The following is a 23,627-nucleotide window of genomic DNA, read 5'->3' on the forward strand; positions in this document are numbered from 1 at the left end:
TTTCACCTTTTTACCTACTGTTTGGTTATGCCCCGCCTTTGCCCATGGACACCATGCTCCAATCATACGCCCCCTCATCGACTGCTTATGCTTGTGATGCCCTGGCCCGAGCTGACATCGCCCGCCAAGCCGCCCGGGATCGGTTTTGTGCCTCCCAGCTTAAACAAAAGAGTGCTTACGATCGCCGGCACCACGACGTACAGTACTCTCTGGGGTTATTCGTCTTGCTCTGGTTACCATCGTGTCGTGTTGGTCCCTGCGAAAAACTTATGTCCCGTTACGTTGGCCCCTACCGCGCCATACGCAAGTTCACTAGCGGGACCTATGAGATAGCTCCACTCCATACCACGTTAGTACCAGCTTCAGTCCCGACCGATATAGTGCACGTCTCACGGCTTAAAGCATTCTACACACGCCCCGAGAATTGATCACACCGGGGCGGTGCTTCTGCCGCCGGCGGGTAATGTCACGGGCTAAGTAGATGCCTGAGGATGACGACAACGAAGTGCTGTGGGGAACGTGCTCGGACTGCAGCAGCGTTGTACGCATTTTCTTGCCAGTATATTCATTGTGTACACTTTATCCCCATATATATATATATATATATATATATATATATATATATATATATATATATATATATATATATATATATATATATATATATGTAAGGGAAAGAAGTGTATACCGAAGGGCCCATTTTTCTGTGTATTAACACAATAATAATGAGATCTAACAGGGAGTAATGCCGAAGATTGTATAGAAGAAGTTGTTAGAACCAATGGAATGTAAATAAGAAGGAGGAAAAGTGGGTGAAAAAATAACCAGCCGTGAGCAGGAATCCAACCTACGACGTTCGAATAACGCGTTCGATGATTTAACCACTGAGATATCACAGCGGCCTTCCCTCCATCCACTTTTTTGGGTTTATATGTGAATTTAGAAGTAGGAGTGTCAGTCAGCGCCATCTAAAAAGGAAGCGACGAGTGTTAAACACCCTTTTAAGCGCATACCTGGCGTCACGTAACACGTGAACTTATTACGAGCGGGCAGCGGATCAAGAGTCTCTCGTATACAACCTCATGACACAAAGTCTGCCAGTACGAGACCCTCGTTAATGAATAAGGGAAAGAAGTGTATACCTAAGGGCTCGTTTTTTCGTGTTTTGACACAATAATAATGAGATCTAACAGGGAGTAATGCCTAGGAATGTATAGGGGAAGTTATTAAATCAATGGAATGTAAATAAGATGAAAGAAAAGTGGGTGAAAAAATAACCAGCCGTGAGCAGCAATCGAACCTACGACCTTCGAATAACGCGTTCGATGCTCTAACAACTGAGCTATCACAGCAGCCTTCCCTCCATACGCTTTTTTGGGTTCGGGTTCATGTGTGAATTTAGAAGTAGGAGTGTCAGTCAGCGCCATATATAAGTCAAGCGACGAGTGTGAAACACTCTTTTATACGCATGTCTGGCGTCACGTAGTACGTGAACTTATTCCGAGAGGGCAGCTGATCAATAGTTCCTCGTATACAACCTAATGACACCAAGTCTGCCAGTACGAGACCCTCGTTAATGAATAAGGGAGAGAAGTGTACACCTAAGGGCTCGTTTTTTCGTGTTTTGACACAATAATTATGAGATCTAACAGAGAGTAATGCCAAGAAATGTATAGGGGAAGTTATTAGAACCAATGAAATGTAAATAAGAAGAAAGAAAATGGGTGAAAAAGTAACAGGCCGTGAGCAGGAATTGATTTGTGGCGTTTAACGTCCCAAAACCCCCATATGATTATGAGAGACGCCGTAGTGGAAGGCTCCGGAAATTTTGACCACCTGGGGTTCTTTAACGTGCATCCAAATCTGAGTACACGGGCCTACAACATTTCCGCCTCCATCGGAAATGCAGCCGCCGCAGCCGGGATTCGAACCCGCGACCTGCGGATCAGCAGCCGAGTACCTTAGCCACTAGACCACCGCGGCGGGGCTGAGCAGGAATTGAACCTACCACCTTCGGATAACGCGTTCGATGCTCTAACCTCGGTGGTTATATATATAACGCCCTAATATATATATATATATATATATATATATATATATATATATATATATATATATTGTTAAGGCGTTTATTAGCCGGCACACAGAGAGCATGCACAATGGCGACAGTAACGGCCAAGCACGGGCTCTCAGCGCGAGCGGCATCCTTTTTTTTGGGTAGACCCACTAGAAGGCGCCTGAGAGTTCGACCAATTTCAGTGTTCGGAAGCTTCTCTACAATTACCCCTGGGTCGAAGAGGGAGCCGCCTGGCGACCTAACAGCTTGTCACTATGAGCGGATCATATTAAGCCTTCAGGTGCTCCACGTCGACTATGTGGCGCCCGCGACGGCGCATGTCCGAAATTTGTTCAATCGGTTCGATCTGATAGTTGACCGGAAATGTGCGCTCGATGACACGGTAGGGGCCTTCGTGTTTCGGGAGTAGTTTGGAAGAAAGGCCAGCTACAGAGGTCTGGATGGAGAGCCATACAAGAGAATCAGGAAGGAACGTGGGCTCAGAAGTGGCGGAGCCATCACGAATACTCTTCTGCTGCTCTTGCTCATGCGTCGTAAAAGTTTTGGAAAGCTCTCGACACTCTTCAGCAAGCCTTGCTGTCTCGGAAATAGGTGCACACTCAGATGAACCCGGCGTGTACGGTAGTATTTTGTCGATAGTGTGTGACGGGTGCCTTCCGTACAGCAAGACGAAAGGTGAAAACCCGGTTGTGCTCTGAGGGGCGTTGTTGAAGGCTTATGTTATGAAGGGATGTATAGTATCTCAATTCGTAAGGTTGGTGGCGACGTACATCGAAAGCATGTCGCCGAGGGTGCGGTTAAAGCGTTCGGTGAGACCATTCGTCTGCGGGTGGTAAGCAGTAGTTTTGCGGTGGACAGAATGGCACTCTGTGAGAATGGCTTCGACGACTTCTGACAATAAGACACGGCCTTGATTGCTGAGAAGCTCCTGAGATAGACCGTGGCGCAGTATGAATTGATGCAGTAGGAAGGACGAAACATCACGCGCAGTAACCCACAGGGATAGCGGTGGTTTCGGCGTATCGCGTTAACCGATCTACGGCGACGATCGCCCAGTGGTTACCAGCCGACGTCAGAGGAAGTGGTCCATACAAATCGATACCTATGCGCCCAAACGGACGCTTAGGGCAAGGTAATGGTTGCAAACTGGCTGGCAAGATGTGTGCTGACGGTTTGCGGCGTTGGCTAGTGAGGCAGGAGCGAACTAACTGCTGCACGCAGCGGTACAACTCGCGCCAGAAGTAGCACTGTCGAATGCGATGGTAGGTTTTGAATACCCCAGAGTGCGCCCATTGCGTATCAGAATGGAAGGATTCACATATCTTTGACCACAGACTGTGGGGTATCACGAGTAACCACTGCCAGCCATCGGCTTCGTAATTGCGTCGGTGTAGAAGGCCGTCACGGATGACGAAATGACGAGCTCGACGACGCAAGGCACGCGTAGATGGCGTTGCGGATGGATCAGAGAGCAAGTCGATCAGCGGGCCGATCCAATTATCCTTTCGCTGTTCGGTAGCGATGAGATCAACATCTATGGCAGAAACAGCAGCCGAGGATACTTAGCAGAGCACATCACCTTCAGGCAGAGGGGAGCACGAGAGGGCATCGACGTCAGCATGCTGGCGTCCGTTGGGGTACAGCACGCGGATGTCGTAGTCTTGCAAGCAAAGAGCCCAACGGGTGAGACGGCCTGAGGGATCCTCCAATGATGAAAGCCAGCATAGTGCATGATGGTCGGTGACGACATCGAATGGGTGACCATACAAATAAGGTAGAAACTTTTTAAGGGTCCATACGATCACCAGGCACTCTTTCTCCGTGACGGTGTATTTTGTCTCGGCTCTCGTGAGCGTATGGCTTGCCTATGCTACGACATATTAAGGGAATCTGGGTTTGCGCTGCGCCAGGACAGCGCTGAGGCCTACACCGCTGGCGTCTGTGTGCACCTCCATCGGGGCCGTAGGGTCGTAGTGGCGTAGAATGGGAGAAGACGTCAACAAATGGCGGAGCTTCGCGAACGCGTCGTCGCACTTAGACGACCACGAGTGAGGGGCCCGTTACATCCAAGGAGCTTCGTCAGTGGTGACATGATCGTGGCAAAGTTTCGTATGAAGCGTCGGAAGTATGAGCACAGGCCCACGAAACTACGCAGTTTTTGACAGACGCAGTTTCGGGAAATTCGGCCACTGCCCGAAGCTTGGCTGGGTCAGGAAGAATTCCATCCTTGGACACGACGTACCATAGTATGGTGAGTCGCCGTGCTGCAAAGTGGCACTTCTTCAGATTTAGTTGCAAGCCGGCATTGCTCACAATGCGAAAACTTCTTTCAGAAGTTGGAGATGCATGGAGAAATCTGGAGCGAACACAACAACATTTTCGAGGTAACACAAGCACGTGTGCCATTTCAAGTTGCGCAGAACGGTGTCCATCATGCGCTCAAAGGTCGCAGGCGCATTACATAGACCAAACGGCATGACGTTGAATTCGTACAAGCCGTCAGGTGTGATGAACGCCGTCTTCGGTCGAGCGTCATTAGCCATGGGTACTTGCCAGTACCCCGACCGCAGATCGAGAGCAGAAACAAACTCGGCTCCGTGAAGGCTGTCAATTGCGTCATCAATGCACGGCAGTGGGTAAACATCCTTGCGAGTGATCTTATTGAGCCATTTGTAGTCCACACAGAACCGCACAGAACCATCTTTCTTCGCAACAAGAACAACAGGAGACGCCCAAGGCCTGTCCGAGGGCCGAATAACGTCGCGTCTGAGCATATCATCAACCTGCTCGTTAATTTCCCGACGTTCAGCAGGCGACACGCGATAGCGACTTTGCCGTAATGGTGGATGAGCACCAGTGTCGATAAGATGCGTAATAGCGGATGCGCGACCGAGAGAACTTCGTCCGACATCGAAAGAAGAACGATATTCTCGCAACAGGTCCAGAAGCTGGGATCGCTGTACCGACGTAAGGTTCTCATCAACGTAGGGCCCAAATACATCAGGAGATGATGAATCAGAAGTGAAAACAGCACAGATGGTACGAGAATTCAGACAACGCGAGTCATCAGGTACGTCCAAGACTTGTGCGTTATCTACTGGTTCCACTCTGCCGAGACATTCCCCTCGAACCAAGGTATAAGTTTACGGGGATGTGTTGGTCACAAAAAAAGCAGCGTTGTCCTGGGTGGTTTGCACGGTCGCGAATGGTACTAGCAACCCTTTCTTTCGGCAAGCACGGTCGGATAGTGAAACAAGTGCAATTGTGTCCGAGAGACCAGCGCAGTAGACAGATACACCCATCGTCGAGCTTGGAGGCACAATGGTATCGTCTTTCACGAGAATCTTGCTCAGTTTCGAGGGACTGTCTTCCGGCGTAAAATGCGAGAAGGGTGAGATTTCAATTTCGGCAGCGGCACAATGGATGACAGCGTCGTTGCGGGACAGGAAATCCCACCCCAGGATGACGTCATGAGAGCATGCCGGAATGATGATGAATTGGCCGACATACAGAACGTCCTGAACGACAACATGAGCTGTGCACCCTGCAGTAGGATGGATACGATGCGAACCGGAAGTACGAAGGGACAAACCAGAAAATGGCGTCGTCACTTTTCGAAGCAAGCGGCAAAAGTTTTCGTCCATAAAGGATACTGCAGCTCCAGTGTCAATAAGTGCAGATGCATGAACACCGTCCACAAGCACGTCAATGACATTAGATGGGCGGCTCTGAGGGCTTTCACAATGCAATAGCGTCGCAGCCCTTGCCTCGGGGACTGCGACGACTAGATTTCCCGCTCATGAGCAGCTGAGCTTGGCCTATTGGGGGACGGGGAGCGACGTTGTGGAGACGGTGACCTACGAGAAGATGAAGCTAGGTGAGTTGGAGGTGGCATGGACGGCGTTTTTCGTGATAGGTACGCCTGATCTGGCCAGCAACGGGCGATGAGATATGGGGCGTCTGTACGCGAGTACAATAACGTGCTACGTGGCCGGCGTAACCGCAGGCAAAGCAAATGGGCCGGTTGTCGGGTGAGCGCCATCGGTTCGCCGGGGTAGGTCTGGTCCATGACGCAAGAGCCGATGGACAGAACGGTGGCTGGAAAAGCTGCAGGGGTGCTGGAGCTGAGTCTGAGATGTCACGTCAACATACGTAGCCAGCATACCTGCTGCAAAGGACGGAGGTTGTGTGGCAGCTTCGGCGTAAATCAGTGGGGCGGGCGCTTGAACGACTGGAGGCGGCCTGGCGACCACTTGGGCGTAACTTGGGGGCGCAGGGGCTGGAAGCTGTTGTATGTAGTACGAAGGCATCGTTGTGTTTTGGGTTGTCAGTTTCGGTTTCGGAATGACATGTGAGGATGCCAGGAAGCGCCGCTCTGGCATCCAGGGTTTCAAGGCGACTGTAAAATAAAAGCAGTGTGTGTTGGGTAACCGTGGAGTGTGGTTGTTGTTCTTCTCTTCTGCGCTGTGCGCCAACCCGCGTGTTCGGGCTGGTCGGCGTCCCCACCGGCCGCATACGTCTCCGTCGGCTGTCTTCTTCTTCTGCTTCGTCGGGACCAGCCAGCCCCCAACACAGCAATGGCGACGAGGACCTGTAAGAACCTATTTCGTTCTCCGTGTTCGTCTTTTTCTTGCTTGTAACGGACCTACCCTGATAACCCTGGACGCTCTTTGTTCCCAGCAAGGTGGCTGCTGCGTGCTGCGTCGCTTCATTTCTTCTTCATTCAGCTACGCCGCCTCTGCCTTCGTCTTCAAACAGTGTACTGGCGGCATTTTCTTCTCGTCAGCACCTCTCCATTCTTCTTGCTTGAAATGGCGTCTCCTAATCCACCTCCCCTATTTCTTCATTCGCCCGGAGACCCGCCACTTCCGTGGGCGGACTTGAAATTGGTGTTTCAGGCCTACGCAGACGCGGCCGGGGAGGACGCCAGCAAGCCCGAGCGTCGCAGGGCCCTGCTGCTCAACGCATTGGGCCCTGCCGGGTTAAATCTCTTCTATACTTTGGAAGCCACCAACGCGTCGCCAACGCCAGCGTCGGGCGATGCCTTCAAGAATGCTGTTGCTCTTTTCGATGAGCATTTAAAGATGCCTCGTGCGATTATCTCGCACGCGTGAAATTTCAAGAAAGGGGACAATTGCCTGGCGAGCCAGTCGCCGAGTTCATTACTTCTCTTCGAACGCTCGCCGCGTCGTGCGGCTTCGGCGCGCTCGAGCACGATATGATCCGCCACCATCTTTTCACCGGGGTAGCTTCGCAAAGCGTCCGCTGCCGCATGCTTCAAAAGGATTCCTCAATTTTATTATCCAAAGCCCTCTCGATTGCGCGAGAGGACGAGCTTATTCGCTCCCAGTTGGAGCAATTCGCTTCGCATTCAGTGTAGCAACTTTCTGCTGCGGGGGCCGAGGCGGCGGCTCTTTGTTTCACGGGATGCGTCAACATGGCGGCCCTTCGTCTTCGTCTCGGCGCGGCGGCCAACATGGGTGCCCGCCTGCACAGTCCTTTCGTGGTGGCCAACATGGTGGCCTCTCTGCGTCGTGAAGGCGAGGAAGCCGGCAATATGACGACCCCATTCCGCCAAATTCTGGTTTTCAGGAACAGCAGCGAGCTCCTAACTCACGTTCGCAATTTTCTTCTCCAAGTGCAACCGCGCATTGTTTTCGTTGCGGATCGGCTCGGCATTTAGCCAGTTTCGCGCAGTGTCCCGCGAGAAACCGCACTTGTCTTGCGTGCGGAAAAATCGGACATTTTCAGTCCGTATGCAATTCCCGTTCAGCAATTCTTCCTGAACCAGTTTCCTCGTCCGCTCCTTCGAGCACTGCACCGACCAATACGGTCACTGTTTTAAATGTGGATGGCTTCCACACTACGTCCGAGCCCAGCATCGTAGCTTCAGTGGGCCATGTGCCCTTGTCATTTCTCGTGTGCCCTTGCCTCAGTCTCTTTAATCAGTGCCGCTGACTTTTATAGTCATTTTTTTTAACATTCGGCTTTTGCCTTCACACGTCGTTCTACAAACATATTCCAAGGAAACGTTTAATATATTAGGTCATTTTACAGCTCAGGTCTCCTATCGCAGTCGCACTGCTTCCATTACTTTTTATGTAACTGCCAATGGCAGCTCGCTTTTGGGACGTGATGCCATCAGGGCTTTGTCCATCAACATCGTCGGTGCGTCTATGACGTGTGCCCAAGTCGACGTCCAAGATGATCTTGCGGCCAACACGCCTTCTGAATTCCACCACCTGTTCACCCGTGAACTCGGTTGTGCGCGCGGTTTTGTGCATAATGTGATGCGTGGACCAGGTGTGTGCCCTGTGCGTGCCAAGCTGCGCCGCATTCCTCTTCTTCTCCGTGAGCAAGTCTCTGCGGAACTGTCTTGCCTTTAAGCCAGCGGAGTCTTCGAGCCTGTCTCTGCTTCCGACTGGGTTTTTCCACTGGTCGTCGTCAAGAAAAAGATTATGGATCCCTTCGACTATGCGTCGACTTACGAGAACCGAACAAGGTGATCGTCGTCGACGGTGTTCCACTTCCTCACATTGAAGAACTGCTTCATCAGCTCTCCGGAGTGGTATGTTTCTCTAAGCTGGACCTCGCGTCCGCTTATCACCAAGTTGAACTTTCTGAGTGCGGTATAGACTTAACCACATTTGTATCGCACGAAGGCTTGTTTCGGTTTCACCGCGTGTGTTTCGGGCTTGCATCTGCCCCTGCAGTGTCTCAGAAAACGATGTGAATTATTCTTAAGGGTTGTAATGGCGCCCTTTGTTACTTGGATGACATTTTGGTGTGGGGACGTTCTCGCGAAGAGCACGATGCTGACTTGCAAACTGTTCTCAACCGCATCAGTGAATGTGGTATGGAACTTAATAACAAGTGCATTTTTTCTGTAAATGAGTTACAATTTCTAGGACATAATGTCAGTTCCCGCGGCTTGATACCTGTTGAATCTAAAGTTCAGGCCATTGACAATTCCCCACGACCTACTGATGCCAAAACCTTGCAATCTTTTTTTTAGTTCTTGTTGGTTATTATGCTAAGTTTGTTCCTCACTGTGCTGATGTTGTTGAACCACTGGGTACTCTACTTCGTCAAGCACAGCCTTTCAACTGGTCAGCTGAAGCTGAGGAGAGCTTCATTCGAGTTAAGTCCATTCTGGCTTCAAAGCCAGCTGTTAGTATTTTCAATGAGAAGCTCCCATCGTCATCACGACGGATGCGACCGATGTTCGACTGGGAGCAGTGTTTCAACAACTGAGAGGTGATCAGTTGATCATTATCGCTTTTGCATCTGGTATATTAACCCCTGCTGAACGCAGATATTCAGTAGGAGAGCGTGAAGCTCTCGCGTGTCTTTTTGCCTGGTAGAAATGGTATGTTTACTTGTGGGGCCGGCACTTCACATTACGTACAGATCACCAAGAACTAGCTGCTCTTCTTTCTGCAGGATCCGAAGGCCGCCGCCCCATTCGCATTTCCCGTTGGTGTGCCAAACTCATGTATTATAATTTCAGTGCTCAATATTGTAAGGGTTCTAATAACGTGGTTGCTGACGCACTGTCGCGCCTTCTTTCTCAGATACTGGTTACTGAAGAGCGGGATTAGGAAGTTGTTTCATTAGTTACTTCCTGCATTACTAAAGCTGAGCTTCAGGCAGCTACAGCTGCAGATTCAACTTTGCCTCAAGTTTCCAAATATTTACGTGAAGGATGGCCTTCCAAATGTGCTCTTGCTTCTGAATTCTTGCCTTACTTCGCAGTCCGACAGGAACTGTCTTGTGTCGAGGACTTGCTTTTCCGCGATGAACGTGTGATTCCCCCTGCTTCTTTCCGTAACAAGCTAATACAGCTTGCCCATGAGGCCCATCCAGGCATGGTCCGCACCAAACAGAATCTCCGATACAGGTACTGGTAGCCAGCCTCCGACAAGCAGGCCGAGCATGCAGTTTACAACTGCCATATACGTCAGGCAGCTGACAAGTCTGCCAAACCTGCATTTTCTCCGTTGCAGCCAGTCCAGTGGCCTGATCGGCCTTGGCAGAAACTCGGCATGGACATCATCGGTCATTTGCATAATGTTCCGCAAAATGCCCGGTTCATTGTTTCTCTCATCGACTACCATTCCAAATGGCCAGAGCTTTGTTTCACACATACGGTTAGTTCTGAGGTCATCATTGAGTTTCTGTTTTCAATCTTCAGCCGGGAAGGTTTTCCTGATGCCATAGTTACGACAATGGTCCACAGTTTCAGTCCCAACATTTCGAGGCTTTTCTTTCACAACGAGGAATTCAGCACTTGAGGTCATCAGTTTTCTATCCCCAATCAAATGGGCAAATCGAGCGCTTTAATCGCGTTCTGAAGGAACATATCCAGATCGCCCAATTAGAGCACCGTTCCCTTAAGCAAGTCTTGACTGAATGTTTAGCTTCGTACAGGTTCACACCACAAGGCACCACTGGAGTGTCTCCTGCTCAACTTCTCCACGGTAAGCAACCGCGAGTTGCTGTCGACATAGTCTCTTTGCCTCGTAACATAGCAGTGTCTTCTCCTGATCAAACCCGTACCAGGGTTTTTTCTCGTCAACAAGCAATGAAAAAATATGTCGACACCTGTCGAGGTGCAAAGCAGTCCAAAGTTTGTACTGGCGATCTAGTCAAGGTTTGTGTGCCAGGCAAGCGCCCCAAGTATCGTGGTCCTTACAAAGTCTTGGGCCAGGTTAGCCCCACTTCGTTTCGCTTAAGTGATGGTAACATCTGGAATGCTTCGCGCCTTGTTATTTTTCATACGGATTCGCCTTCAACACCTAAATGTCTTCCTCATCACGTTCCGTCCACGCCTTTCAACTACGCATCAGACTGTTACATGTGGCCTCCATGTACAGGCATTTCTTCTTCAAGGGGGGAGGAGTTACCAGTCGGTGTCGCTCATTCAAGTACACCAAGTATTACGGTTCACTTCAAACCTTCAAATACGGCTGAGACAGTTAAACCGCACTCCGGTCCACAAAGGTCTTTAGAAGCTCATGCTGCGAGCTCTGATGAGACCGCGAATGTTAACGCTCGTTCAGAGCCTTCACAATCTTCCACTGCTCTTGATGTGTCACATCAGAGCACAAGTGACCAAGGTGCAGAGACACCTGATTCTACACTCAAAAGGGCCTGCCCTAAGCGGAAGTGGCAGAAGCCGCGTCGGTTCGAAGACTACGTGACGTAGTCCATTGTACATTTTTCAGTGCATTTTCAGGACTCGTGTGTGAGTTCGGGGTGCCGTACTCTGAATTTTCGTGTGTTTTATTGTACATACCTTGTAGAATATGTTGGTATCAATCATGTATAAATATAAACAGTGTATAGGTGAACTTTTTTCAAGGAGGGGATGATTGTTGTGTATTGGGTTGTCAGTTTCGGTTTCGAAATGACATGTGAGGATGCCAGGGGGCGCCGCTCTGGCATCCAGGATTTCAAGGCGGCTGTAAAATAAAAGCGGTGTGTGTTGGGTAACCATGGAGTGCGGTTGTTGTTCTTCTATTCGGCGCTGCGCGCCAACCCTTGTGTTCGGGCTGGTCGGCGTCCCCGCCAGCCGTCGCCTTCTTCTGCTTCGTCGGGACCAGCCAGCCCCCAACACAGCAGGCATGACCTCCGTCCTGCTCAATTGCTCGGCTGATGGGTGGAAGAATGGTAGTGGCCGATCGTCGAGCAGCTAGTGGGTGGGCAAAGGGCAGGAGAGACAACTGCCGCGCTATTTCCTCACGTATGAAGGACTTGAGGTTTCCCTTCAGTGCCACCTGATCACAGCTCGTCTCCAAGCCAGCAAGCCCTGCATCTCATAGTGGGGAGCAACGGATCATCGAACGCTGCCGGTGGAGCTCCTCGTAGCGCGGCCAAAAACGTCGGTGATAACGGTCTTGAAATCGGACCAGGTTGCGAAATCGGATGCGTGGTTGTCATACCACATGCCGGCCACACCTGCGAGGTGGAAAAAAGGGTTGCCGAGTTTACCTGCGTCGCCCCAATGATTGGGGACGCTGACGCGTTCATACATGGCCAGCCAGTCCTCGACGTCGGTGCCATCCGCGCCGGTGATGACAGGAGGGTCGCGGATGTGGGGGACACCGGAACATGGCGTCGTCGCAGGAGGAAGCGTTTGCTAAGCGGCGCCTTGGTGCATGGTAGAAGGCACGGTAAGGGATCTCAGCTCCAAGGGCAACGAATGCGAACCGAAGGTGTTTGAAGGGCACAGCACTCTCCACCAAATTGTTAAGGCCTTTATTAGCCGGCACGCAGCGCGTATGCACAATGGCGACAGTAACGGCCAAGCACGGGCTCTGACAACACCACCAAGGCTTTTTAGGGGCGAAGCTCCTTAGGGCGTGAGCTGTGCGTCCCCTGTAGCCTGTATGTAGTCACCTCTAGTTTAGTTCTTGCAGTGTTCACTAGATGGCGGTACCGTCCCCTGTATGTAGCCACCTCTAGTTTAGCTCTTGCAGTGTTCACTAGATGGCGGTACCGTCTCCTGTATGTAGCCACCTCTCGTTTAGTTCTTGTAGTGTTTACTAGATGGTGGTACTTGTAGCTGATGATGAAAAGATGCAAGATGTTATAAACTAGAAAGCGGTACTTGTAGTTGATGAAAGACGCGAGATCTTATAAAATAGGAATGATGTCACATATGGCGCGTGTCATTGGTTGAAGGCAATTGTTCGATTTAGTGCGGTGACGTACGCTAGGGGGAGCGTTGTAATAAAATCCGTTCGCTGTTGGCGCGCGCTCGGAGTCGCCGGATGGATAAGGCTGCACAGCGGAGAGAGCGCAAGGCGGCATCAGCGCGCGCTCGCAGACAGAAATCCGATGTGCGAGCGCGCGAGGCAAGGGACATCGCAAGCCATCCATCGTCTAAGAACAAATAAAAGTTGATTTGTGTATATACACACACAGCGTTTCTCACGTCTTTACATGATGATCGACTGGGCGAATTACACGGAAGATTCACAGTTTACCGATGAATCCCTCCGGAGCTTCGCCCATTCATCATCATTCACCCCGTGAATACGCCGTAATTTTTTTTTCAGGACTCCGCAAGCGTACGTGACGTCATCATTGTGAGATGTGCCTGGAAGCTGGCTTCACTCAAATGACCAGCACACGTTCGCGTTTTGTCGTTACGCGGCCCAGTTGCACTCGTAGCATTTTTTTTCTCAGAGATTTACACCTAGAAGCAGGCCCGTAGCCAGGGGAGGGGTTAGGAGGCCCCCTCTCCCCCCCCCCCGTGCGCAAAATCTTTGCGAGGGATCGCTCTTGTCCATGCGGTTCTTTGGTCGGCGTCCATCGGAAACCAATAGACCCGCGCTTTAGGTCCATGAGCATAGTTAGAGTTGCACCCCGGTGCACAGCAGCATCCAGGCATATTGCGTAGTTTACCCAACCACGCTCACACAGCACAAGAGAAAGAAAAAACAGCGTGAGCGGTAACAAAATGCAACTAGCCTACAACCACAACAGCCAGCAGAGCGAGCGAGCACGGAAGATCATTGTGGCCAGACGCACTCTCATGCACTGCCAACTTCGCTCGGCTGTGCACAAAAATGTTTAAAGCGTGACTAAATCAAGTAAATAAGTACATCATTTGAAAGATATAATATTGCTAAGCTTTTTTGTTAGATAGTAAGTAATAATTTCCTACAGTTTGCCTACTGAAAACTTGATCGAATCAAAAAAGATTGTCTGTTTATTGGCGAACAGAAGCCGCAAGCCATTCCGACCTCAGCCAGTCGAGTGTTGCTTTTTTACAGATCTCACAGCAGTGACGTCACGCTGACGAGAGGGAAGCTTGCCGAGGCTTTGGAAAAAAAATCTAGGTGGTGTGTGCTCTGAGCGCAAGCGGCATCTTTTTTGGGTAGACCCACCAGAAGGCACCTGAGAGTTACACCAATTTCAGTGTTCGGAAGCTTCTCTACAATATGTATATATATATATATATATATATATATATATATATATATATATATATATATATATATATATATATATATATATATATACATATTGCAACGAGCAAGGTTGCGTAAAAGCACAGGTTTTATTTGAGAAACGTTAGCCGCAACCAGCTGGTACAGGCAGGAACCCGGCAAGCACGAGCCACACACGGACGTCAATATCTTTTTCACGCCCACGGCAGTGTTGGTCCGAAATTGGATAAATGGGCACAACTTCATAGTTGACAGGAGATGTTTGTCGCACCACATGGTATTTCGACGAAAGCTTCGGAGAAAGACCGGGAGGGGTTGACGGGACCCAGAGCCAAACCAGCATTCCTGGGTTATAGTGGACACTAGACGCAGAGGCATCGTGATCAGTTTTCTGGCGTCATTGGTCTTGTGCGGTAAATGAGTGAGCGGGTTGACGACACTCTTCTGCATAAGCAGCTGCTTCGGAAACAAACGTCGCTTAGGAAAGATCAGGCCTCTAAGGGAGATTGGTGGTGATGGAGTATGATGGCTCACGTCTGTACAGGAGGAAGAAAGGAGAAAAGCCAGTGTTTGTTTGTGGAGCAGCGTTCTACGCGTACGTGACAAGAGGGAGCACTTGGTCCCAATTAGTGTGGTCGTCAGAGGCGTACATGGCAAGCATAACTTCAAAGGTACGGTATAAGCGTTCTGTCACGCTATTGGTTTGAGGATGGTATGCCGAGGTTTTCCGATGAACAGTGTGACATGCCTTGAGCAGCTCGTCGACGGCGTTCGAGAAAAACACGCGTCCAGGGTAACTCAGTAATCCATGAGGTGCATCTTGTCGCAAAATGAAATGGTGAAGGAGAAAGGACGCAACGTCTTTCGCCGTGGTAGCAGGCAGCGCAGATGTTTCAGCGTAGCATGTCAAATGATCGACGGCGACAATAATCCACCGGTTGCTTTCAAGAGTGTTGGGTAGAGGACCATAAATATCAATTCCGACGCGGTACAATGGTCTCGCTGGGCTGGTTGAGGGTTGCAAAGCGCCAGCAGTGCTGTGAGAAGGCGTCTTGTGTCGTTGAAACGTAGTGCATGATCGAACTTACTGGCGAACGTGCCGATACATGCCGCGCCAGTAGTATCTCAGACGAAGGCGAGAGTAAGTGTTAAATACTCCAGCGTGGCCACACTGGGGGTTATCGGGAAAGGCAGCGCAGATGTCGGAGCGCAAACTACGAGGGATGACAAAGAGCCACCTATGGCCGTCCGTCACGTAATGGCGGCAATACAACAAGCGTTCACGGACACCAAAATGTCTTGCTTGACGAGAGAGGGAGCGTGAAGTCGTTTCTGACGAACTGTGAGAGAGTACGTCGAGCAAAGAATTGATCCAAGGATCCTTGCGCTGTTCAAATGGCATATCAGTGATGCTCAACAATGACGAATCGTAAATGGCAGTTGATAATCAGCCAAGGTCAGGAGGAAGTGAAGAACGGGATAGTGCATCGGCGTCTGAACGTCTGCGTCCTGAGCGATAAACAACACGGATGTCGTATTCCTGAAGGCTTAAAGCCCAACGAGCGAGGCGGCCAGTAGGATCTTTTATGGACGCTAACAAGGATAGGCATGGTGATCATTGACAACATCAAACTGGCGTCCGTAAAGATAAGTGCGAAAGTTTCCTATAGCCCTAACGATAACCAAGCACTCCTTTTCCGTGACGAAAAAGTTTTACTCTGCCTTCGTTCATTCTTTCACCGGCACTCGCACGCGTCGGACGCAGGAATCATTGGCTCCCGCAGAGCGGCAAAGGCGGTCTTTGGTGGCCGCGGAAACAGGATGACAGACGAAAGTGACAAGGATTTTGAGATCATCTTGCCGAATCTGCCATCAGGACGTATTGTTTTGAACACAGTGTTTTTGCACGGCGATATTCGAGTGAGGCCTTTCAAGGTCGAGGCTTTCCGGGATGCCCTGGACAAGGAACGACTGCTTTCCGATGTAATTGCATTGGGCACCTACCAGATCAACCATGTAAGGGCCGTCACCTTTAACAGCCAGGAGGCGATGAAGAGGTTGAATGAACTGAAAGAACTCCAGGTCAAGGGACGCCGCTGCCTCGTCATCGACCCTCAGGAGCAGAAGGTGAGGCTGCGGCTTCACTGGCTGTTACACGGCGTTTCGGACGAAGATGTCCGCACGGCGTTGGCGGCGTTCCGGGAAGTTACAGAAGTGACCCGGGAATGCTGGCGTGTGGAAGGAGTAAATGAGAAGAATTTGACGACCTGCACTGTTTTCGTTATTCTGAAAAGCGGTATGAAAGTTGAGGACCTGCCTCATCAAATACGAGTCGCCGGTGAATTAGCCTTAGTGGAAGCCCAAGGTCGGCCTATGCAATGTCTGCGTTGCAGCGGAACAGGACATGTGCGTCGCGAGTGTAGAGTGCCAAGGTGCTCTCGCTGCCGGCGTTTCGGGCACGGGGACGCTGAATGCGTACGTTTGTACGCCGCAGTGACCGCGTCTGCGGAGGCCGAGGATGCGTCGGAACACATTATGGGCGTGACAGAAGCGGAGGACGCGGCTGAAGGTTGCGAAGATCAAGTCGCAGCAAGTTTGAACTGCACATCTGCAACATCAGTGGACGAATCTACACCGGTACTTGTGGACACTCGACCAGGTTCAGCTGCTGTATCGACCAAGACAGCTGCCAATGCAGTGACAGACGCAGGCTGTGAAGTAACCGGAGCGTCTTCCCATGTGTCGGAACAAGGCCAAGTAGTCGATGGCCCCTCTTGTAGCGTCGGTTTCGACATAAAGATGGACGGAAACACGTGCAATGCCAGCTGTGTCTCTTGGCCTAGGGGTGCCGTGCCAGCCATTAAAATACCATTGGAAGAACCTGTGAAGATGGAAGACAAGAACAGTGCAAGTAGCGTGGAAGAACCAGCGGCAAAGACGCCGACTGGCAGATGCACCAGCATTAGAGCAAGAGTTGGTGGTACCACGGACAAGAAAGCTGTGAACAAATCAATTCTACTGTGCAGTGAAAGCAGGCGGTCGGCCGGTCCTGGAGGCGTCTAGCGTAGCGCTAGATGTGCCAGGTAAGCGCCATGCTCCGGGCCTAACCCCTCCACATGGTTGAAATGGTTCCTCAAGTATCATTTAGCTTTTCCACGCTGATTGTTAGAGGCTTGGCTTCAAAGAAGAAGCAAAGCCAAGTCTGAAATGTTTCTAAATGTTTTCTAAAATCGTTTTCAATTTGTTTTAGTTAATAATGTAAGCTCTGAACCAAGTGCCGTTCATTCCGGCATACCACAAGGCTCCGTACTAGGCCCACTGCTCTTCCTTATATACATTATAGATTTACCGTCCTGCATTACCTCCAATATTCATTTATTTGCGGATGATTGCGTAATCTTCCGAGAGAAAACTTGTGATGGCGATATTACCTCTCCTCAACATGATCTTAACTCCATTTCTCTTTGGTGTAAAACATGGCTCATGGAATTAAACAGTAAGAAATGCCAATTTTTACGTGTTTCGAGAGCGAACCATCAACTTCCAAACTATTACCTTGATAACACCCCTCTTCAATCTGTGACAAACTCTAAATACCTTGGGGTGCATATAACAACTGATCTGACCTGGACTGTTCACTGTAATTACGTCATTAAAAGTGCTAACCGAATGTTAAGTTACCTCCGCCGCAACTTTTCAACGGCCCATTCTTTCTTGAAACATCTTCTTTACACTACACTAATACGACCTAAACTTGAATATTCCGCTGCAGTATGGGATCCTAGTCATGCCAACCTAATACACTCTCTTGAAATGGTACAGAATAACTCAATTCGTTTTATACTTTCTAATTACAACAGGACAGCTTGCATAACAGCCATCAAATCTAGCCTCAACTTACCTTCACTTTCATCCCGTCGTAAAATGTTTCATCTCCACTTGTTTCACAAGCTGTTTCATCACACATCGCTGCGGGACGGTCTTATCTTGCCTCCTAGTTATATCTCACCCTGGCTGGATCATTCCCATAAGGTCGGGTTGCCTTCTTGCAGGACTCGCGCCTTTTCTCAGTCTTTCATACCTCGCACCTCTGAGGACCGGAACCGGCTTCCCGCATCAGCGGCAACCATTGTAAATCACCTTCATTTCAAAAGTGTCTTAGCCAATTATGTGTAATTACAGCCAACAAAGTATTGTATTACCCGATGCTGTGTTGTTCCTGTACAGTGTTTATTTTCTTGTCGTTTTTTTCTGTCTTGATGTAATTCCCATCATTCCCGCGTTTTTGTTTGCTATAAAGCCTGTTAGCTAACCTCTATAATTAAGATCTTCTGCTCGATGTAAGATTCGCCGCTGCATTTGTAAAAATTTTTTGTCTTTTCTTTCGCAACCACTCCCGTCTGTAATGCCGTTTGGCCCTGAGGGTATTGCAAATAAATATCGGTTGTTGTTGGAAGAAAATCTGGATGTACTGGCAGTGCAGGAGACGAAGGTTGAAGGCGAGGAGGAGACTGGGAGCATGGTGCTTAATTTTACATTCCAGTATTTTGCCACTGTTAGACAGGCCATAGGCACATCTGGGGAATGTGTTCTTTTTGTTAGAAAACTGCCAGGATTATTCATAGAAAATGTCTTTTCTTGCTCGTCAGGCCGAGTAGTATGGTGTGGTATTGTTTATTGTGACACTGAGTGGCGCATTATATGTGTTTATGCTCCAACTATTGGCCAGGAAAGATCGGGGTTTTTTTCCAATTTACGACAACATATGTGTACGGGTAGGAAACTCTTATTGGTGGGTGATTTCAACTGTGTCTTGAATGAAAGTGATAGATCAAGCAGTCGCAACGTTAAAGACAGAAGCAGTGATGTCCTGGCGCAGGTGATTATTGAACACGAATTAGTAAATGTAGCGGAGTGTCTGTACAGCTCCCGAGATGTGAAGTATAACCACTTCAGGGCACAAGTAATGCCCGATTGGATCGACTTTACCTGACTGCAGATGTGATAGCCCAGTGTAGCAGTTATAATGTTGTCCCTGTTTCCTTTTCTGATCACTGTCTTGTAAAATGCAATATCGGGTCAAAAAAAGAAAGTAACGCCTTTTCTTGGGAACAGTGGAAAAAGAACTCTAACCTCTTCAGGGATAAGTCGTTTAGCGCATCAGTTGTGAAAGAAATAAGTAATAATAACATAGAGTGTATGGAGAAAATAGGAAAAGGATGGGAGCTATTCAAGCAGCGAATCAAAATAAAAGCAATAGAGAGATCTAGCGTTTTGTCTTTTGAATCTAAAAAGAATGAGAAAGAGCTTAGACGAACACTTGAGAGGCTAACAGCTCTTGAAAATGAAAAACCGGGAGTATAGGGTGACAATTTGCGAAGTATCAAACAGAGGATAAAGGTATATGAGGAGGAACGCTATCGCGGAGTGCTCGTGGGAGCCAGAGCAACGTCAGTTACTGTGGATGATCGCCCGACGAAGCGAGCGCTTGGATTAGAGAAGAGTCATGCCAGAATAAATAATACAGATGCCATTGAAGTCAACAGTATCGAAGTTTCAGACAATGAGAGCACAGGACGAGCGTTTGGCAAACACTACGAAGGACTCTTCGCTGCCACGCCCAATGATTCAGAGGCAATTAAACGAGAGTTCCTTAGCAGAATGCCGAAGTTCTCAGATCACACCAAATCAGCTTTAGAGCTATCTATAACGCCAATGAAAGTAGAAAGGGCTATAGATGAAATGAATCCTGGTAAATCTCCGTGGCCGGATGGGCTTTGTGCTTCGTTTTATAAGGAGTTTAAAAATGAATTATCCCAAGTACTTGCAGATGTCTTCAATCAAGCTTATAAACTCAATGGCCTTCCTAAGTCCTTTAGTGAAGCACATACAGTTTTGGTACCTAAGAGAGAAGACACGGAGAAGTTCAAATTAGTTTCTTTGTAGAGACCTATATCACTAACTAATTGTGATTACAAGATTTTAATGAAAGTACTAGCAAGGGGACTTAAAGGGGTAATCAAAGAATTGGTAGGGCCGCACCATACACAAGATGCGCTGTGTGCTCGAGTGTGGTGATGCCAATCAAGTAGGGGTAGCCATTTTACAAATTGATCTCAAGAAAGCTTTTGATTGTGTTTCCCACAACCTTCTGCTTGCCATTCCTGACCATGTCAACGTTGGTTTTGTAATCAGAGATGGAGTATCTAAGGCATACCGGAACTGCACGACCCGGCTGGTAATCATTAAGACGCTAGGAGATACAATTAACAATAAGCGTTCTGTCCGTCAGGGCTGCCCGCTGAGTCACCTACTTTTCAGTTTATATATAGAATCGTTGTGCTTAGAATAACTCAACAGTTGCATTCATGGCTTTAGATTAGAAGAATCCGAAGTTAATAATTTGGCTTATGCCGACGATGTGGCTTTTTGTTGTATCAATCAAGATTGTGTTACCACTACCCTCAGTGTGGTTAAAAGGTTCGGCAATGCAATCGGTAGTCTAGTAAACAGGGGAAAGGGTCTGGGTTTCTGGCATGGAGAGTGGTCGTCAAGACCAGACTATTTTGCCAATGTTAAATGGGTGACCACACCTGTCAAGTACCTTGGGGTGCCATTAGAACTTTATAAAGATAATGAGAACTACTGGCAAGAACAAGCGAAAGAAATCCGGACGAAAGCCAATAGATGCAACGGTAATCATCTGTCAATGTTTTCTAGGGCAACAGTCTGTAATCTTCTCTTTGCCTCAAAACTTTGGTATTTGATGCAACTATTGCATTGTTTAAGGGCAAACATACAGAAGCTCCATCGCATCTTCGCAGTGTTCATGTGGGCTTTGAACTGGGAGAGATTCAGTCAAACTAATCTGTTTCTAAAAATGTAACACGGAGGGCTGGGTTTAACACATCTTTTCATAAGCCAAGTCGTAAGTAGGTTCTTTTTTTCGCTACACAAGAGCCCTTTCTTACGTACAGTGTGCCAAATGAGACTGATGCGGGCTTTACCTGGATATGTGGTTAGCCCGAATGACATGACCGGTGCTGTGCGTGGGTATCTTAAGGAGGTTATTCTAAGTGAACGGTTTTTATCTGTTAGATTTTACAATAAGTATTTGTTTTCAGTGACTCGAAAGAAGTTGTACAAAGATGTATGTGATGATGTGTTACCTGAACCCCTGTACTGTGCCATGTACGCTGGAGGTGGAAGGAAAGATGTGCTTAAACGAGTGAAGAGATTGCAAGTGGCTCCTGCCGCGAAGTCTTTCTTTTTCAAGCTGCACACAGATTCATTATCTGTCAGGACATTTGAAGCAGACTGTGGTTTTACTCACCTCGGGAGAAAAAGTGTCTTATCTGTGAAAAACCGGAAACTATTGACCATGTTTTCTTACATTGTTGGGAGGGAGTATATTTTTGGGATGTACTTCAAAGGACGTTACAGAAAGAATTACCTTTCAATTCATATGGTATAATATTTCTGTCAATAGTGGACGAAGAAGGAATGCCTTTTGATTTGATTATGCTATTTGGACTTCACTGTTTATGGCGGGCCCGTATGACCGGTTTCTATCGCGATCAGGATGCACGGCCTGCACGAAAGTATTTCCGTGAATGTGTGGCCAAGTTTATTGAACTGCAGAAAACTCAGGAGATTTTACTACCTGAGTGATTGTCGAGGGTAGAGCCCTTGGCTGCATTTGGGGAATTTTAATTTCTGTCGGACTGTTACTGCTTGTTTTTGTTGTGCTTGTGATTTGATGTACGCACCTATAAACAGGCAATAAAGCAAAAAAAGGCTCTGCTTTCGTTAGGGTACGGCTGGCATAGGTGACAACATACTCGTCGCAGCCATCCTTGCGTTGAGCGAGAATGGCACCGAGGCTGACACCACTTGCATCCGTGTGAATTTCAGTGGGTGCATTGGGATCGAAGTGACGGAGACGTGAGTAGCCGGCGCAATGCCATTAATGCGTCATCGCAGTGGGAATTCCAGCCAGAGAGGTCCGCGCTACGGGAGAGAAGCTGAGTCTGGGGGGCAATTAAAGAGGCGAAATTGCGAATGAAACGCCGAAAACTGGAACACAAGCCTACGAAACTAGCAAGCTTCCTTAGGGTAGCAGGCTTGGGGTACTCGGCAACGGCACGCAGTTTGGCATGGTCTGGCGATTTTCCGTCTTTTGAAATGACGTAGTCGAGAATTGCGAGTTCGCGAGCGCCAGAACGACATTTCTTGAAGTTTAGTTGCAACCCGGCTGCCGTGAGGCGCTGGAGAACTTGTTCCAGACGGGAATTATGAGTTTTAAAATTCGCCGCGAATACAACTATGTCGTCTAAATAGCAAAAACAGATGTGCCATTTAAGTCTCCTGAGGACACTGTCCATCGTTCTTTCAAAAGTCGCAGTTGCATTGCAAAGACCGAAGGGCCTTACATTAAATTCATGTAAGCCGTCAGGGGTCACATACGCCGTTTTTGGACGGTCTGGTTCAGCCATTGGCACTTGCCAATATCCAGAGGGCAGATCCAGTGAAGAGAAAAACTCCGCACCTTGAAGGCAATCCAAGGCGTCATCAATGCTTGGCAGGGATAAACGTCCTTTTGTATGATATTGTTTAGTCGATGATAATCTACGCAAAAGCTAATGGAGCCATCTTTTTTCGCACGAAGACCACTGGCGAAGCCCAAGGACTGTGTGAGTGTTGAATAACACCACGTTGCAGCATCTCATCAACGTGTTGAGTAATGATGTCACACTCAGCCTGCGAGACGCGGTAGGGGCGCTGACGAAGGGAATTATGATGACCGGTGTCGATACGGTGACCGACAACTGACGTGCGTCCCAAGGGAGGTTGTCCGTGGTCGAAGGAGGCGCGGAAACGGTAAAGTAGTTGAATGAGCTGATTGCGCTGGTCTTGCGTAAGGCCGGTGTGTACGCTGCGCAACAGAACGTCTTTGTCAGGTAGTGACGGCGCGGTGGCAGCTGTGACAGCATCCATGGACATCGGCGTCATATCAGAACGGGCATCGAAAGGAAAGATGTCTTCATAAGTGTCAAGACTCCAAATACATTCGCCATGCAATAAGGTAGCGGTACAAGGGAGCGGATTGCACACGTACACGGCATTGGAGCCATCGGCAAGTGTTATGAAGGCAAACGGGACGACAAGGTTCCGGCGACGAGCGCATTCTTGTGAAGGCATAGAGAGGGCAGGCGAATCGGAAACGGAGTTGCACAAAAGAGATACACTCTAAGCCAAAAACGGCCGAAATGGGAGCAACGGCTGTTTTTAGTCCTTCAAACCTACTGTTACTCTCCGAGAGGACCAAGAGTATCAAGATGGCTGACATCTTCGAAAACGGGGTAGCAACTGTTCGTCTGAAGTTTCTAAGGGAGCGACGGAAGGAGGAACCACTGTAAATACTCTCGTCACGCAACGGTTACTCCCCTGAAGGACACCGCACACAAATACGCATGCCGCCCACATTGATGGACCAGATTATTATTTGTTCTGTGTGCCAAACTTCACCAAACCAAAACAGTGGTTCATTTTAGCATCCGCAGATAATAAAATAGCATCGCTGGCTGAAC

This window comes from Rhipicephalus microplus, chromosome 4 (genome assembly GCF_043290135.1).
Source record: "Rhipicephalus microplus isolate Deutch F79 chromosome 4, USDA_Rmic, whole genome shotgun sequence".
Lineage (NCBI taxonomy): Eukaryota > Metazoa > Arthropoda > Arachnida > Ixodida > Ixodidae > Rhipicephalus > Rhipicephalus microplus.